Source organism: Pinus tabuliformis, chromosome 3_2, assembly GCF_031772625.1.
Source record: "Pinus tabuliformis cultivar Carrire ecotype Pingquan chromosome 3_2, CPIR1, whole genome shotgun sequence".
Lineage (NCBI taxonomy): Eukaryota > Viridiplantae > Streptophyta > Pinopsida > Pinales > Pinaceae > Pinus > Pinus tabuliformis.
Genome location: NC_142302.1, coordinates 759794017 through 759813946, shown reverse-complemented (window position 1 = coordinate 759813946; position 19930 = coordinate 759794017).

Below are 19930 nucleotides of genomic sequence, written 5' to 3'. Positions count from 1 at the left end.
ACTTAGAATGATCACTATCAAAAATGGTCCACTTATCTAAAAAAATTCCATTTGAACATTAAATACAAGAATGGTAACACCAATCACGTTGTAGATTGCCTTAGTCGGCCACCGATTGTGGAACTGAACACCGTTCTTAACTCTTGTGGGCAAGAGACGTATGGATGGTGCAACTATAAGACACCAACTCAAATTTTTCTACCACCTACAAGATGTTGATGATTGGAAATCTAGTTCTAGACTTCTAGCTTCAAGATGGATTGTTGTGCTAATTGGGACACCTTCGCAGTCCTTCAATCTAACATGCCAAGATGATATGTGAGGCACATTACAGTTAGATAGCATGGAACTTTGGTGTGGAGACTATAGTGGAAGTACTGCAAAAGTATTTTTATTGGCCAAACTTATGATAGGATGTTAGAAAGTATATTGAATCCTACACTTTTTGCACCATAGCCAAACCAACCATTAAGAAGCAAGGCCTATACACCCATATTACTACTCCTAAATGACCTTAGAAACCCATCTTGATGGATTATATGTCTATCCTTCCTTCTACCAATCATGGTAAGGAATATGTATCTGTGGTCGTTGATAATTTTCTAAGATGACCATTCTGGCTTCTTGTAAGAAGAGTATCATAGTAGGAGCCACTAACAAGCTGTTCTTCAAATGGTTGTGCGTACATTTTAGAATCCCACAGACCATTATATCAGATCAGGATATCAAGTTCCTAAGTGAATTTTGGTCGAGCCTCTAATCAATTTTGGACACCAAACTCACCAAGTTGACTGCCTTCCATCCACATATTGATGGCAAAATAGAGGTCATCAACATGGCGACTGTGAAAAATTTACACATGTAAAACTCCAAGTATCCATGAACATGGGATGAGAGTCTCTCCTATGTTCAACATAGATATAATAGATCTATCCATACCTCAACTAGCCACAACCCCTTTTAAGTGGTCCTGAGATTTCAACCATTGTGTCCCATTGATGTCACACTGCCCCTTGCAACTACACAGGAAGAATATGCACATGTTCACTTTGAAGCTAACAAAGCTACCGAATTTATTAAATTATTTCAACACATTCATGAATAGTTCCATGATATATTACACAAATCTAATGCTAAATATAAACAATGTCATGATCAACACCGGGCGCCACACAAGTTTCAGGTGGGAGGCAAGGTTTGGTTACATTTGTAGAAGGAATGCCTTGCAGGGGCCCATCAAAAGCTTCAAATTATCTGCTATGGAACTTACACCATAACCAAGTAAGTGGGTGAAAATTATTTTGAGCTAATTATCCCCTCATTCCTTGGCTTCAACCCAATGTTCAATGTGGACTACCTTCGACCATACTTTCCACTATTTTTGGACACATCAGAAATTGTAGAGTAGCTGAAACCAATAGAGCTAAACCTAGATTGCATTGAAAATTCCACAAATGACCATATCATGGAAAAACAAATTAATAACACTCATCAATAGAGTATCTTGTTGTATCAAGTTGTCAAAGCAAGTCAACTCCTGCACCAAGGAAAGTGGTTCACTAGGGACCAAGTTTAGCAGAAGTTTCCCCATATCATGGAGGAACTCGATGCAATAGAGAACATTGATTCCTTTTGGGTGAGTAATGATCTAGGTAAATCTTGGTGGCAACCCACCTATTCCATTGGCTCGCAACACAATTTTCCTACTTTGGCAATTTTCTATTTTTGGCAGTTTTAAGGTCCTGAACTTTTACAATCATTTTGAGGCCCTAGATATTTTTCAGGAAGTAGGCCAATGATAGTCATAGACTATGTCAATGTTTAGAAGTTTTTAACCTCAGATATACCTTTATAGTGGGCTATCGTGTGTCCCAAACATAGATCATATGCCAAATTTACAACCCTAGGAAGTTGATGTTCCAACTTACCCCATCGGGTCGCATACGCCTTCGATGCTTCATCTCCTAGGGTTTGGGTTTTAGATGTTTAGGGTTTCTTATTGTTTCTTCTCACTAAAAAATTCCTTGAGCCTCATTGTAAAAAAGTTTAGGAAGGTGCGTAGCCATGACATATCTTCTCAGATATAAGGTACCACCATTCGAGCTAGTTTTCTTTCAGTATGCATGTAAACAATTTCAACAATTCTATTTATTAATTGTAGTTTAGTTTCACTGTATCATTGTTTTGATTTTAAATAAATAAATATATATATATATATATATATATATATATATTTCATTTCGTTCCCTTCTTAAATTTGGATTAGAATTGTAGTTAAAAATTGTAGGTTTTAACCCCGTACAAAAATTACCTGCATACGAATTCTAGAAACATATAATAAACAATGGAGAGAGAATAAAACATAAAACATATATACACAGAGATTTCCCCCTGGATCCCTAAACTGGGACTACGAGATTGATTTTTAATTATATTCCTTTCAATGTTAAAATACATATATATACATGCTGAAGCATCCATAAACCCCAATTCATTAACCCTTGATTAGAACATAACCATAGTTCCCTTGAACGAATCTACAAAATACCATGGGAAGAAAACCATTATGCCTAAAACCATGTGCAAAACCACATACAAAACCATAGGTAGGTCTGCCCACCTAATATAGGATCCAATTTTTTTTTCCCCAGGGTACTGCCTCGGACCTCATAGAGGAGGGCGCTCAAACCCCCTGACAGGGGGGGTTTATGCTCCCCCTTGTGACCCCCTGGTTGCGCCTAGTGCAACGAAGGCTATACTAGCCACACCCCCTCTAATCCCCCGACTTCGCTACTAGGGCTAGTCGTGGAAAGAATATAACAACACCCAAAATTATCCCATTTGTTGTTTTCTTTCCATAGGCAGCCACAAGAGAGATTAGACATTGGTCCAACCCTGCAATGCCCATTGTTTCTCTACACCAAGATAACTTCTCAGTGCTCACAAACTTTGTCAATGCATTTGCAGTATTCTTCAAAATTTCCACCTTTACCAAAAACACATTTTTGTCCTCAACCATATCCCTTACAAAGTCATACTGAACATCAATGTTCTTTGTCTTTGAATGATAAGCAGGGTTCTTTGCCAATAAAATTTAACGTTGGCTATCACAGTCTATCCTTATGTCTCATTGTACTAACCCCATACTTGAACACAATCTTTGCAACCAAACTGCTTCATTTCTTGCATGAGTGGGTGCCATGTATTCTGCCCATGTAGTTGAAAGTGCCACTACAAACTATCTCTTACTCATCCAACTGACTACACCTCCAAATAGGTTAAACACATACACACTTTAGATCTTCTCTGATTCAGATCTCCAACCCAGTCTGCATCAACAAAGCCACGAATGTCCAAAAATCTATCTAATCCTGGTCTTCCTTGGTAGCACATACCATAATCACTAGTGCCACACAAATACCTCAAAACCCACTTCATTATTGTTGGACCAATGCTCCTTCCATGGTTTTGACATAAATATGCTCAATACTCCCATTGCATGTGCAATTTCTGGTCTACTACATACCATTTCATACATCAAGCTACCGATTGCACTTACATATGGAACACGAGACATGCCCTCTTCCTCATATTGTGTCTTGGGACACTGTTCAACAGATAAATTTACACCTATAGGAATAGGAACCTTCACTGTTTTACTATCTTGCATATTAAACCTCTGCAATATTGTCTCAAAAATCTTCCTCTAGTTTAACTAGAGCTTCCTCTTTGCCCAATCTCGTTTAATTTTCGTTCCCAAAATCTAGTTTGCAGCACCAAAATCTTTCATGTCGAATTTGGAGGACAATTGGGTCTTTAATTCATGGATAATTTCTTTGTTATTTCCAATTAACAACATATCATACACATACAAGACCAAATAAATAACACGGTTACCAGTTAATTTAAAATACACACAATGATATGCTTTGCTTCTAGTGAAGCCAAGTCCCCGTAAATATGTATCAAATTTGTGATACCACATTCTTGGTGACTTTATTAACCCATACAAAGACTTTTTTAACCTGCATACCATTTCTTTCTTACCCTTAACCACAAAGCCTTCAAGTTTTTTCATGTATATCTCTTCTTCTAGATCCCCTTGAAGAAATGTTGTCTTCACATCCATCTGTTCTACCTCAAAATCAAAAGCAACAACAACAACAACATATAAATGTAATCTAATAGAAGATATCTTGGAAACAGGAGAAAAAATATCACCAAAATCAATTCCCGACACATGGGAATAACATTTTTCTACCAACCAAGATTTGTATTTATCCACCTTGCCTTTTGCATTCATCTTCTTCTTAAACACCCATTTTATTCCAATGGGTCTCCTTCTAGCCAGAAACTCCACCAGATCCCAAACCTCATTTTGGTGCAAAGATGCCATTTCATCAACCATGGCCTCTTTCTGGAGTTTTCCATCCTCTGAATCTACTGCTTCCCTAACAGTTCTGGGATCATCATCAGTAATAGATAAAGAAAAATTTGAACATAAAGCAGTTGGACTATACCTTTTTGGTTACCTTCTTTCTGAAACTGATCTTCTCATAGCTAGAGTTTGTGGCTCTTCATATTCTGATTCATTTTCTGTTGTAGAGTCTTATTCCTCCTCTTTTAGCTCAAACTCTATCTTCTCAGGTTCCTTTGGTAGGACTTCATGTTTAATAACATCTTTCACCTCTCTAAACACCACATCATGGCTATACACAACCTTCCTTGTTTCTCAGTTCCAAAGCTTATAACCTTTTAAACCATCCTTATACCCAATAAAGGCGCACCTTTCAGATTTGGTATCCAACTTGGTTCTTTTATCCTTTGGAACATGTACATATGCATCACATCTAAATACCCTCAGATGTGAAAGAGAGGGTTTCTTACTAATCCATACCTCTTATGGAGTCTTATCCTCCAACACCGATGAAGGTGATCTATTGACCAGGTAACATGCAATCTCCACCATCTCTACCTAAAATTCCTGTCCTAACCCAACACCACTGAGCATGATTCTTACCTTTTCCATCAATGTCTTGTTCATTCTTTCTGCAACTCCATTTTGATGAGGTATGTATGGAGTAGTCTTCTGCAGTGCTATACCACACTTCTTACAAAAATCTTTAAATTACTTCTTGCAAAACTCTCCATCGTTATCTATCCTCAACACCTTTATCTTCTTCTCTGTCTGGTTTTCCACCAGAGCCTTAAATTCTTTAAATCTGTCAAGGACTCCATATTTCTTCCTAAGGAAATATATCCATGTATTCCGTGAGAAGTCATCTATAAATGATACATAGTACATAAACTTACCCAATGATGGAACCGAGACAGGTCCAAACACATCACTATGCACAAGCTCTAGTATCTGTTTAACCCTCTTAGCACTAGAGGGGAAGCTCACCTGATTCTGCTTCACATATACACAATTTTCAAAGAAATCAAAATCTGGAGAGGAAATAGACATACATTCTACCATACCATTATCATGGAGTATTCAAAGGCCCTTCTCCCTAATATGTCCAAGCCTTTGATGCCATAACATGGTCTTTTATCTAGAGACCACTAGATTTTCTACTCCACTTTGAGGAACCACATAACTTTTGCACCCATCAATAACAACACTACCCTGAAGCTTGTACAAAGTTCCAATCTGAACTCCCTACATCAATACTAGTGCTCCCCAAACCATCTTGCACGTATCTTTCTTGAACACTATTTTTACACCTGCATCATTTAGATTTCTTACAAAAATCATATTTTTTGCTAATACAAGAATATGCAGAACACCCAGAGGTGTTATAATCCTCCCACCTTGCAACTTCAACTTGAATTTTCTATGACTGACGATTCTAGCCTTTCTCTCATCCCCTAAGAAGACATCACCACCATCATATTTATCATACTTGTAGAACCACTCCATGTGGGGAGTGAAATGAAAGGATGCACCTGAGTCAACCAACCATGCCTCATGATCTAAATGTGTACTTGAAGAAGAATCCAAGTACACATCCCCACCTTCATTTGAGACAGTTTTCGCCTTTGCAGAAGGAGCATCATCAAATACCTTTCCTTTCTCAAGAGATTTATATCTACAGTCCTTTTTGAAGTGCCATTCCTTTCAGCATTTCTAGCACACCTTTATAGGTTTTCCTGGATATTTGGATCTCCCACTCGAGGATTTTGTTTTTTTGTATTTTGTGTTTTATGTTTTTGTTTTGTTTTTTATTTTTGTCTTTTTGTTTTTTTTTGTTTTTTTTGGGACCGTCGTTGTACAGACAAGGCATCACCATTCTGGCCCTTCATATTTTTCCGTCTCATCTCCTTCGACATCAAGGATGAGACTATTTCATCAAACTACAAGGAAGTCACATTGCTACCTATTGCAACAACCAGACTATCCCACAAATATGGTAGAGAACACAACAAACTAATGCACTTATCTTCATATGAAATTTTTATATCGACATATAACAACTAGCTTACCACATTATTAAAGGTGTTCAGATGCTCTGTCACTGAGTCTCCATCCTTTATCCTCAGGTTATACAACGTTTTTAGTAGGAACAATTTATTCACCAGAGGATTAGATTGCTACAAAGTCCCTAACTTGTCCCACAAAGCCTTTGCCAAAGCTTCCCTTGATACATTCAACAATACTGAATCTAAGATACACAACTGTATTGTGCTCTTTCTCTTCCAATCCAACTTCACCCAATCTTCAGCTGACATTTCCGTTGGTTTAGTACCCGAATCTACCGTGATCCATTGATATTTATCCACTAGCACATCCTCCATCTTGAGTTTCCACAACTCAAAAATGTGACCATTAAATTTCTCAATCTCTATATTTCCACTGCTCGCCATCTTCTTTCACCACAAGAATTGATCCCATAGATCTCCCATTGAACAATGTCCACCACATGCCTGAGAAAAACCCCTCAGCAATAAAGGCATCCCCTTGAAGCCAAAACAACTATGACACCAAATGTAGGTTTTAACTCCGTATAGAAATTACCTACATACGAATTCTAAAATAGAAAATAAACAATGATGAGAGAATAAAACATAAAAAAGGTATACATGGAGATTTCCCCTGGATCCCAAAACCGAGACTACTAGATTGATTTTTCATTATATTCCTTTCAATGTTAAAATACATATATATACATGTCAAAGCATCCATAAACCCCAATCTATTAACACCATATTAGAGCATAATCGTAGTTCCCTTGACTGGATATACAAATACCAAAACCATGTGCGAAAATCACGCACAAAACCATAGGTAGGTCCGCCCACCTATTAGAGGGTCCAATTTTTTTTTTTTACAGAGGTGTTGCCCTGGACCCCATAGAGGGGGGCTACCACCCCCCTCAAACCCCCTGATTAGGGGGGGAAGTCACTCCCCTGTGACCCCCCCACTATGCCTGACACAACTAAGAGGGGGCTAGCCGCCCCCCCTCTAACCCCTTGGCTTCGCTACTAAGGCTAGTCATGGAAACAATATAACACACACCCAACAAAAGTGTCTTTAAAGGGCCATGGAATAATATAATTCATGACTTAAAATATGTATATGTGCATGGTTAAAAATAATGTGTGTGTGTTTGAACCTTTTGAGAAGGAATCTAGAAATGTAGATGTGAAGGATGCATCTTATCAAATAGAATGTTTTTTGGTTAACTATGAATTGAATTCAAATAATGAGAAAGTGATTACTTTTGGTTAATTACAAAATTACTTCAAGTAATGAGAAAATGAATCTTTCTCTTTCCAATTCTTCATCTCTTCAAATGTGCATGGTTAAAAGGGATGTTCATGTGTTTAAGCCTTTGGGGAAGAAACCTATAAATGTATATGCAAAGCATGAATACGATCAACTAGAAATAATTTTGGTTGATTATGAATTGAATTCAATTAATGAGAAAGTAATTCTTTCTGGTCAACTACAAAATTATTTCAATTAATGAGAAAATGATTCTTTCCCTTTCCATTGCTTCATATTAGTAAAGTTATGGAGGATTTAAATGTTGAGAAGAAGGTAAAAATGAAAAAGTTACTGTCAAGGTAGGGAAGTTGATGCTTGTTAATTAGTGGGATACTCTACAGATATAAATTATCATCCTTCTTATCTATAGGAAGTGAAAAAAATATGTGGAGGAGATTACATCAAGACAATGAAAATCCATTAAGTAGGTCCTTAGGTTGACAAGCCACACTACTATGAATGTTAACTAAAAACTTTTTGGAACATTAGGGGCTTGTGGATTTCCCAAAGGAAAAGAGCCCTCAAAATATTCTCAAATGATTCAAAATCATATTTTCTATTTCTATCATGAAACCTTCCAAAAAAAGGAGCATTTTCAAGTCAATTTCATCAAAGGTTAAAAAATACTAGAGCTTTGAGGTAATGGTTTCTATAGGAAAGTTAGGCGGCTTGGTAATTCACTAAAATGGAAATTATTATTTGTCAAATCAATTGTTTATCACTGTACATCCTTTTTAAATATCAACCCTTGTCAATTTCAATATGACATCAAGATATGAAACACTTATGTTCTTGTTACAAAATTGCTTATCGTGAGGAGTGGGTGTAATTCTATTTCAACTTGTAACCCAATTCATTAATAATGGTCAATGGTTCCAACTTCACTCTATTTCCAAATGATACAAGTGATAATTTACAAATATCAAAAGTGATATGTATATGTTCTTAAATTCCATGGGATAAGAAAATTCTAGTTGATATAGTGATTCTTGATTACTAAGGGTATGTTTAGGTTCATTCATTGGCATGGATATTAATTAATTTTGTTGAAATTAAAATGTTTATCTTGATTCATTATTCTCTTGCGAATTAATTCAATTGATATAATGCATGTATATGATAATTAAATACATAAAAAAACATTGAACAAATCAATCACAACACACAATAATAACACAAAATTTACCCTATAACCCCATTTGGGAAAACTAGCAATAAATGGATTTGTTTGGCTCTTGTTATAATCAAGAATGAGAAATAGGGATATACACTCTTTATTACAAGTTTTGTGCATATTTATTTCTTTGGGTATATTTCATAGATTATAATTTGGTTCTAAGGCAATCTTTATTCCTTGTGGATATATTGATACACTATACTTCATCCTCTTGATTTAGAAATGAACTTTTTTTGAGTTTTCAATGTATGCATGTGCCAATATTTCCCTTCTAGTTCTCATTCCTAGCTTAATATGAGGAATTAGTCCATCCCCTTGTCTTTGACATTCATCCTTATTGGATATTTATTTATCCTTGAAAAGAGAAGACCCCCCTTTGAATTTGTCAGTAAATACTCAAAATGTTGCTAGTGAGCCACACCCCATGTGACCACCTCCTGTAATGATTTTTTGGTGTTATGTTTCTTCTTTTAGCATTACTTTTTCCAACATGGATGCTACATGTCATATTATTATTTATTGAGTTGTACATGTGTCAGCATATTATGTGACAATATCATTTGCTAGGTAGGCTATATTATTCTTTGTCACAGGTTTATCTTCCTTCAATCGATGAGAGAAAATATTTTCTTGATTTCCATTTTTAGACATGAAATGAGAAGGTTTTAAATATACCCACATTAACCCTACAATGATACACTTGTTTTCTTCCTATGAATTAATTATGCTCGATATTATTGATATGTGTTGTGAGAAAAATTTGTTACCTTTGATCTAGTGCGTGGAGATCGAAAAAATGTCCTGAAAGAGTTTTACATGCATTGTAGTTGTTATTGAAATACACGGTTGTCTTGTGTATGTTGCACCTTTATAAATCTACTTACTGTTTGTATTGATGGTGATGACTCAAGTTCCTATTTTTTTATTATAGATCATTGCTAAGATGATGCAATGTTCTTCTAACTATGGTTATATTGCATATTCTATGGTTTTTTTAATCATCAGGCTTGAAATTTCCTTTATTAGTCTCCCAGAGGACTGGCATGATTATTAAGCTTTCATTTCTATTCATTGGTCTCTATGAACCTAGATGCTTCACTAAGTGAATTTACTAAAATCAACTTGAGTTTGTAATTGATTATTGGTTCAATATATTGCGATATTCAAGAAGGTTAAACTCATTGATGTAGTCATACACTTTTTAGTCACAATGTTGGCATAGTTTCAATTTCATATTGATATTTTTGGTAAAGTTTGTCATGCATAACTTGTATGAAGTTTCCCAACATAGTGATGAGATCAACATTCTTTACATTTTATTTTATGGGGTTCCCACTAAGACATATAGGCTAGGGCCATTTTCATAGTTGCAATATTTATCATTTATGTGTCATTGATCCAAATTTAGATTGAAATAGAAGTTGAATGGTTTTAATGGCTCAACAATGAAAAAGAATCAACAATTGAGATGGTTGACTCTAGTGGAAGCTAGAGGCTAGGATATTTATGATGACATCATAGGAGCGATTGACAATATGAAGGGCCACACACTTGTCCAGTCCATTGTCTCTAAAAGATGAAGTGTTGTGTAGTCAAGGAAAGCATGAAAAATTAAATATCAACAAAATTAAAAGGAGAAAAAAACATGGTCAAAAGAACCGTGAATTAGAATGCTACCAACAAGAGGAAAAAACATATAATATTTTGGGAAACTTTTCCTTCCAACTACTCATAGTGGTATGGAATGTGGGTGCACCTATCTATAGCATGTACATCACTCTCTTATAGGGTAGAATAGCAAGATAAACAAATGTACAACATGCATAAAGTTCCATGTATGTTTTGTTCTTAATGATAAACTAAGTAGATAAAATTGAATTCATAAATTAACTTATATCAGTCCTTTGTTTCTCTTTACAAGAATTCAATTGAGAAATGGAGGATAAGAATTTTTTTTGGCTCCTATTATTTTTCTAGGTTTTTCTCCTTCCTGCATTCATCTTCTATATATTTGAACAATGCACCCTTTCGATTTGGTATTGTAGCCTACAATGCATGTCTGTTATTCACACACATATGGTTGATTGGGTCCATGCCACCTAGAATTTGTCCAAAATTAGGTTCCTTTAGGTTTTCCCTCCATCCCAATTTCTCCTAGAATTAGTTTTAGTTCTATTTTGATCAATACCCACCTAGAACATACATATTTAGCATCAACCTTTCTTTAGATTGATTGGAGGCCTCCCTCCCACCCTAGATTCTCTCTCTCTTGTATCTTTGTTCATTGGAGGCCACCCTCCCACCATGGTTGATATCTTATATCTTAGTTCATTGGAGGCTACCCTCCCACCCAAATATTATTTCCAATGACATATTCTAGGGAGTTTTCTCCCAGTGATTTATTGTTTCTCTATTCCAACACTATTTATTTTTTAGCTTTTAATGCATGCTCAACACTTAATGTCAACCATAATGCCTTGACCATCATGATCATTCTTATGAAGAATCTCAGGCACAAAATACCAATTTGGAATAAGAGACCACCCATGATTTCAAAGAGATTATGAAGGTACAACTTTGGGAATCCTCTTCTAACTTCAAGTTTGATACCTATTTTCCATTTCCAAAGGATGGATGTCAAATGTAGGGGGGACACTAGTGGATTATTGGATCCATAAACTCACTATATAAAATTTTAAGACATGTTAATTTGGAAGCTCATGGACAAATTCCTTCCTTTGGAATATCTTCCTCATAAAGAAAGACCCCTCCTAGCCCTTGGAAAAATTTAATCATGTTAACGAAAAATGTATTTTTAAAGAGGAAACCCACATGAACAAAAAAAGACAGGTTGAATTTAAAGAGAAATTGGACATCCTTGGAAGCATATGAATACAAGTCAAGTGAAACTCATTTGTACATCATCAACAAGCATCTTCTTCTCTCTCTTCTTTGGTTTTGGCTCACACAGATTTGAGGTTGGTTTGCGAAATTGGTTAGCACAGGTTTGAAATTGTAGGGTTTAAACTCCCATGTGTGAAGAGGGGAACTTGTTATGTAGTTGTAAGGTTAGAACATGGAATTATTGGCTATAGTTGCTCGAATGATAGGGTTCTCCCTATGTATGGAGAGTTACAACTACTTTCATGGACACTAGGTCTGTGCGACTATGATCTAAGTTAATTTGAACAATTGATGACAAACTTTGATCGTTGGCCACAAGATTGGAAACTCTGATTTGAACCATATCTATCTATTGGACTCATCTCTTGGATATTGTTTGGTTAGTTTTGCTAGATAATCTTGTGATTAATGAATCAGAACATTGTAATATCTCTTTGTTGAACATTTTATGACAATATAATAATACGAATAATTTGAAATAGTTTTCCCCTGGTCTTTGACCAAAATCCTCATGTCCCTTATTTCTCTTTATTGTATTCTATTGTCCATTGAATTTAATGTTCTATATACAATTTCCCTTGATAATTTAAAGAATAAATTGTATTGAAAGAATGCTAATTGAATAAAATAATTGGGCCAAAGTGATTGTAATAATATAAAATAGTGGAAAATTAACATGTATTCAGAGCCAAGTGAATACAAGCCAAAGAAGATATGATCTAGGTGGATATTGGTGGCCACCCACCTATTCCACCTAGACCTCCAGTTGGTTTCATTTGTTTCCTTGTTTATTTCAGAATTTACTATTTTTAGCAGTTTTTCGAGTCCCGAACTTCCAAAGAAGTTTTGACCCCCTAAACAACGTTTTTTTGAGGTTCGCTATAGGGCCATGGCCATAGGTAAGGGCTTGTGGAAAAAATCATAGTACATAGAGAGACCTTTCCAATAAGGTATCATCGCGCCAAACAAAGATAATATGACTAAGTTATGGCCTTGGGAAGTTGGTTGCCCAACTAACCCCAACGGGGCCCAAAAAATCTTGGCGTTACATCTCTTGGAGTTAGGGTTTTGGTTGTTTAGGGATTTCTCATGTTTTCCAATAATAAATAGGCCCTTGAGCCTCATTGTAACATAGTTCAGAGGCATATAGCCACCATATCTCTTCTCAGAGATAAGATACCATCTCCTAAGCTAGTCTTATTTCCATTCTGTTTGTAAGAATATTTCAGTATTTGATATTAATGAAATGAAGTGATATTTCTATTGCATCTCTTTATTTATAGTTATATCTGTAATTTGTTGCATTCCTGTTTAAATTCAGATTAGTGGTATTAGAGCGGTCTGCTCTTTCTCTTTTTTTATTTGCATGTCCCCAATGAGGTCGAGATATAAGGAGTTAGGCCTTGAGCTAGTTGAACCTTTGCAAGACTAGCCTCACAAATCCCGATGACCTCTCATGGCGAAAGAAAACAAAGATAAGGGGTTAGGAGATCCTTTCAAAATATTGCTCGAAGAAGCCCTTAAGTGACAAAGGAACACGATGATGGACAACTTTTCCCAGATCCTTCAACGACTACCCAAGGGCGATGCATCTACTTCTAACAGCTACTCTGGAAGCACCACACCCTTTAAGGTACAAGCTAGCTTTGAAATTCCCACATTTCAGGGTCAGATAGATTCAGAAAAAATAGATAAATGGTTAAATTTGCTAGAAGGATATTTTTCTGTTCATGATTTTTTCTGCTAGGAAAAGATTAATTTTTCTCTTCTCAAAGTTGCCCCCCACATCAAGGACTAGTGGGAAACCTACTGTGAGAAGAAGGATGAAAGTAAACCCTCACTATTTTCGGCCTCACCCACTTGGGATTCATTTTAGGACGCCATCAAGGAGTAGTACTAACCTGTCAGGAGCTATGAGGATAAATACATAAAGTAGACCACATTGCGATAGGAAGGGACTAAGATGTGTCAGATTTTACCATTTTTTTTCATATCCTTCACACGAAGTTGGGTATCAAGGATTTTGAGAAAAATTTGGTACTCAAGTACCGCGAATTCCTACACAGGTACATCCAGGATGAGATGGAGTTCTTGCACATCTCCTTGCTTGGGACAATGTACCAATACACTATCAATATTGAGAAGAAGCTTAAACAAAAAAAGCGAGACTTTGGATCTGTGAATCTGAAGCAAGGGAAAGACGCCCCCAAACCATACAATAAAGGGAAAAGTCAAGGGGAGTGTCCTAGGATAACCCACCAAATCTGCAAGCAAAGAACAATACCACGAAGACAAAGAAGTACACATAAAAGTGGTGTGAGTTCTATAGAGCTCCACTCACAACACAAGTTAGTGTCGGGCTAAGCAGTCACTAGTGGCTGAGTTGAAGGCTTTTGAGTCCTATGTATGTTATGACTTTTAGTCAAAAACTAACAAGGGGAATGAGAAATGGAAGCAGATCATTGACGTAGAGCCTTGTGCCATTGTGGCCACCATAAAGATCTAGAAGATTGAGCCTAAAGATCCAAAAGATGGGGAACGCCTATTCCACTCATAGATGTGGGTGAAGGGTTCTCCGTTGCAGTTCATTGTCAACATCAGGAGCCAAAAGAATCTCATTTCAGTAGAGGTCATGAAGCGGCTGGGCCTACTGACTACATGCAATCCTTAACTGTACACCATCGAGTGGCTTCACCAATGATGAGATCTCCGCATCAACCAATAGTACCTCCTTCCCTACAACATCAAGCCCTTCACAAATGAGGTACTATGTGACATTACTCCTCTTGAAGTTTGTGATGTATTATTAGGAAAACCATACTTATGGAAGCGACATGCTGTATATGAGTCTAGACCTTTCTCTCTTATTATTTCTTTGGGTACTAAGTTATACAAGATACAGGAGGTAGCCCCACCTACTGCCATCTCTTTGATATCTACTAAGAAATGCATTAAGGTCATCTCCTAGACTAGGAAATTTGTTTTCTTTATGATTCACTCTCAAAGTAAGGGGAAGGTTGTGGCCACATCCATGGTCCCAGGGAAGGGTTCCTCCAAGTAGCAGAAGTAGGTGGATATGGTTGCAGAAGAATACAGGGACATATTCTCCTCACCCATAGGGGTACCCTTGCATTGTCGGGTCAAGCATGCAATTGATATGACTCCCGGAGCACCTCTCCCAACGGGTCGATATATCATTGCTCCATTATGGAAAATGAAGAGATTAAGTGGAAAATACAAGAGTTGCTGCAAACAGGGCACATCCGACCAAGTTCCTTTCCTTGTGGGAGCTCGATTATACTTGTACAAAATAAGGATGAGACCTGGAGGCTATGCATTGATTATCGGGCACTAAAAAAAATCATTGTCAGAAATAGGTATCCAATCCCATAGATTGATGACATGTTGGACCAACTCAAGGGGGCCAAGTATTTCAGCAAGATTGATTTGAAGTCTTGTAGATCACCAAGTTCCAATACAACCCACAGGTATATGGAAGACTACCTTTAACTCGAAATAAGGCCTTTTTGAATGGTTGGTTATGCCCTTCAGGTTGAGAAATGCCCTTGCTACTTTTATGAGGCTAATGGATGACATATTGAAACCCTTCACCAACTTGTTCATGGTGGTTTATCTAGAAAACATCCTCATCTTCATCAAGAGTTGGGAAGAACACTTGCAACACATTCGGTAGGTCCTGCAAACCGTTCGACAACACAAACTGTGTGCCAACTTGGGGAAATGCACCATGGGCATGAGCTAGGTCCAATACTTGGGTTACATCATAGATGAGTGTTGCATGCATGTGGACCTGACCAAGATCCAAGTCATTCAGGATTGGCCAGCCCTGACCACTCTAATGGAGCTTTGCAGCTTTTTGGGCCTTGCAATTTTTTATCGGAGGTTCGTGTTGGGATTCTCCCATATCACTTGGCCTTTGAGCCTAATTACTAAGGGTGGGGCGAAAGAAAATTTTTCTTGGTCCAATTCCCAACATAAGGCGTTTGTTGAGTTGAAGCACCACCTCTGCTCTACACTGATACCCACACTTCCAGACCTGCAACAACCATTTGAAATCAAGACAGATGCCTCAGACTATGTTTTTGGTGCAGTCTTCACCCAACACGGGCATCCAATGGCCTATCATAGGGAGACACTTTCCGATACAATTCAGAAGTACCCTACCTATGACAAAGAGATGTATTCCATCGTGCAGGCTTGCTGACAATGGAAGCACTACATTCTAGGGAAGGAGATGGTCATCCACACTGATCACCGACCTCTTCAGTTTATACAGACACAGGGAAAGTCGCAGAACGATCACCATCAGAAGTGGTCTACATATCTGCAAAAATTCCACTTGAACATTAAATAAAAGAAGCGAATCGCCAATCATGTTGCGGACTTCCTCAACCAACAACCAGTTGCAACACTGATTACTGTTCTCAACTCTTTTGGTCATGAGACCTTTGGATGGCCGCAACTATGCAAAAATGATCTAGAGTTTGCATCGGCATACCATATGCTAGTAGCTGGAAAATGAGTTCTTGATTTGGATACACTGATGCTGAATGGGATGGAAATGTTATTGAGAGGAAGAGCACATCAAGGTGCTACTTTAGTTTGGGGTTTGCGGTGATATCTTAGATGAGCAGGAAACAAAATTATGTAGCTTTAAGCATGACCAAGGCATAATACATTGTTGTTAGCATGACTATATGTGAGGCATTCTAGTTCATGAAGTTCTTTGGAGATCTATTTGAGAAGGTTTTGGATACAATAGTCATGTATTGTGACAACAAGAGTGGGATCCATTTGGCAGATAATCTCGTATTTCATGACAAGCCAAAGCATGTTGAGATCATGTATAACTACATTCGAGACATTGTGCAGAGAGGAGTCGTGAGACTCCATCACATGATCGATGGGAAAATAACATATATACTTACTAAGGAACTAATCATTAGGGGAATTTTGAGGTATAAAATGGGCCTCCTAAGGAAATTATAAAATAATAGTGGAAATAATAAAATAAGTTTAGATTACATCATCAAATTTTCGATGGAAAAAAGAAAAAACTATTTTTTCAACTTGTATTTTCAACTTATCTCCCTATGGGTTTACTTAAATTTCGAGCGTAAACACTCATTGGATGCAGAATTTGATTCCTCATCCAAGGAGTACCCATGCTTCATACTTTCTATGGACCCCGCTACATGAAAAATGAGAAATACATGAAAAACATGATTACAACCACATTTTTTCATGTATTTCTCATTTTTCGTGTAGCAGGGTCCATCAAAAGTATGCAACATGGGTATTCCTTTGATGATGAGTTAAATTTTGTGTCCAACCAGTACTTCCACTCGAAATGAGTAAAACCTTAGGGAGATAAGTTGAAAATAAAAGTTGAAAAAGTAGTTTTATTATTTTTTAATCTTTTTACCTTTTTACCCAAAAAATGGTGAATCATCCCCCATTGTTGACATCATCATCTTGAATCCTATTGGTTCTTAGAAATTTTATTTTTGTTGTACATTTTTCTTAGGAGGCCTATTTTAGACCTCAAAAGTTCTCTAATGGAAAGGGAAGTTCTTGGTCTTCAAAGAGAAGCTTGGACTGATGGATGTGACTGTTATAGACATTTTTGGGCACTACAACCCCAACCATGAAATTTCCATAAACCAAGGGCTCCTAAGTCCCTAAAAGTGTTGTTCTAACCCCTAAAGGAACAAGGTCAACTGATTACAGCTTCTCCTAGAAGTTCTCCATGAAAAACTGCTCATAATTGGTCAAAACAGGATCATTTCAGCTGCTCCATAGGCTAAGTGCGTTGCATCTCACCTAAACACACTGTGTGGGTGTGTTGCATTTCAAAAATCCCTTCTATGGGGTGCGATGGGCGAGAATTGACAAATGGCAGTGTCATTCCGCGAGGTGGAGAGGCAATGGAAGCTTCCAGAAACTTCTCCTGTGACACTTGCCTCTCTGAATTTGACCAAGGATGAGTAAGAGATCATCAATCTCCAAGTGGAAGCAAGAACTATCAGAGGGAAGGCACTAATCAAATCACAAGCTGTCTCATCTCCCTTACAGATATCTATATATGGATCCCTCATCCCAGAGATCCAGAGGTGGGAATTTTGCATATTGAAAGGAATTTTTGTTGGTTTCTTGAGATAAAACATCAGATTGTTGGGTGATCTAAGCTTTATATGAGGTGAAGAGGGGCTTCCTTGCTGAGAGGATGATGCTGGGTCAGAACAACTGGTTGTAACTCCCCTTGGCTCTTTCTTGTTTATCAATAAAAGCTATTCAAGTTTTCCTCCATACTCTTGTGTCATTTATATTTGCTACATTTGTATGGTCAATTTACATCTGATCCTAGATTGTTTATGATTATAGATCCATGTTCTTGTATAGTGTTATGATACTGTGATCTTACAGTTACTCTGTGAAGCTGGGCGTGCAAGGGAACAAGTAGCGAAAGACTATCAAGGAAGAGAGGAATCGAACCAGGAGATTAGCGCAAGACAGAGGTTGGTCTTCTTTGTTCTTCTCTATCTATACTTCATAAAGGAAAAACGAAAGTATCTTTACTTTGTTTGTTTCTAAGGCAGCTATCACACCTCAGTGGGATAAGCAGTTCTGAGTAGACACTTTTCCCTGTAACAAAATGGCGACTCCACTGGGGACGAATTAGTTTGTTTGTTTATCTTCCTTGTTGTCTATTTCATAAACTTACAGACGGAGTCTGAAGTCGTGCCAGGTAGCTTTCGAACTGCATTTGCTATGCAAATGCAAAGTAGATAAATGCCACTTCAGTCAATCTCTGGGATTTGTTTATGATTTAAACAACTGATTCACAAACTCTCTGATTGCCCTTGTGGTAGCTCTTAGATCCTCCTTAGATCTACCCCTGATTGTTGCATTACTGATTACCTTTTGCTCGGCCAAAACCCATGAACTGAACTGCAAACTGTGACCCGGAACCCAACCAAAGTCTCGTCTCTGGTCCAGCGCAGGTACTGTTCTGAGAATCTAAAATTCAGCGCACTTCCCGAGTGTAGTAGGTGCGTTGCATTTCAAATTCCCTGTGTTACAGGTGCGCTGATCAGACTAGGCATTGTTCAGTTTTGGTTTCTGTGATTCATTCTTTCCAGTTCTATTCATGAATTTTGCTACCTGTGATCAGTATATCTCTGTTTGAAACCCCTTTTCCTTGCTGTTATTCCGCCTCCTTTGTACAAAAGAACTGTAAATGTTTTTGTGTGTTTGTTGAGTCATTTTCAGTTCTCCTTTGCAAAAAGTAACATAATTGCACTGTCGTCCTTTGATTTGAAAGTGTCGCAAGTGTCGATTTCAATCATAGGAAAGAGTTTGATTGCTGTTGATAGTCGGTTATCCTGTTACTATTGTTTTTGGTCTGAATTTGTAATTTTTCTAGTGTCGAAAACAAGTATTCATTTCAAAATCGTAAGGTGTTGTGATTGTCTCCATTTTTGATTTCGAAAAGAAACTTGTTGATAACTGTTGCTTGAAAAGAAATTCAGATTTGTGCATCAACTTTCTTTTTATCATTCATATACTAAGAAAGTCGAAAACAAATACATGCATGTGCATTTGCATTTAGATTGTCTAATTGGTTTGATTTAGGAAAGTGCATTTAGAGTGTGCTCTTTGCTCTTTGTGAAAGAATTTTGTCTTTCTTTCCTTAGTAGCTAGGATTTTCATTGCACAAAGAAGATAAAAAGATTGTTTATCATCTTAGATTGCATTTTAGGAATTATACTACATCTCGCGGTGAACCTGAAAGGCAAACTTCATAAAAAATATCAACTATAAAATAAATTCAATGAATCTAACAACGCTTTGGAACCTAACGTACAACATTTAGAAGTCTAGGCTAGAGACGTATTCCGGCGTCGTAAAGCCTGGTAACTGTTGTTCTCACTGATGGTTGGGTGATTCCTCCACTTTGAGACGATAAGTGCCAGTACAGACTTGTGCTCCCACGTACCGTCGAGTATATTTTGGGAGACCACAATAGGCTTAATCCTTTATCCATAGGAAGCCGT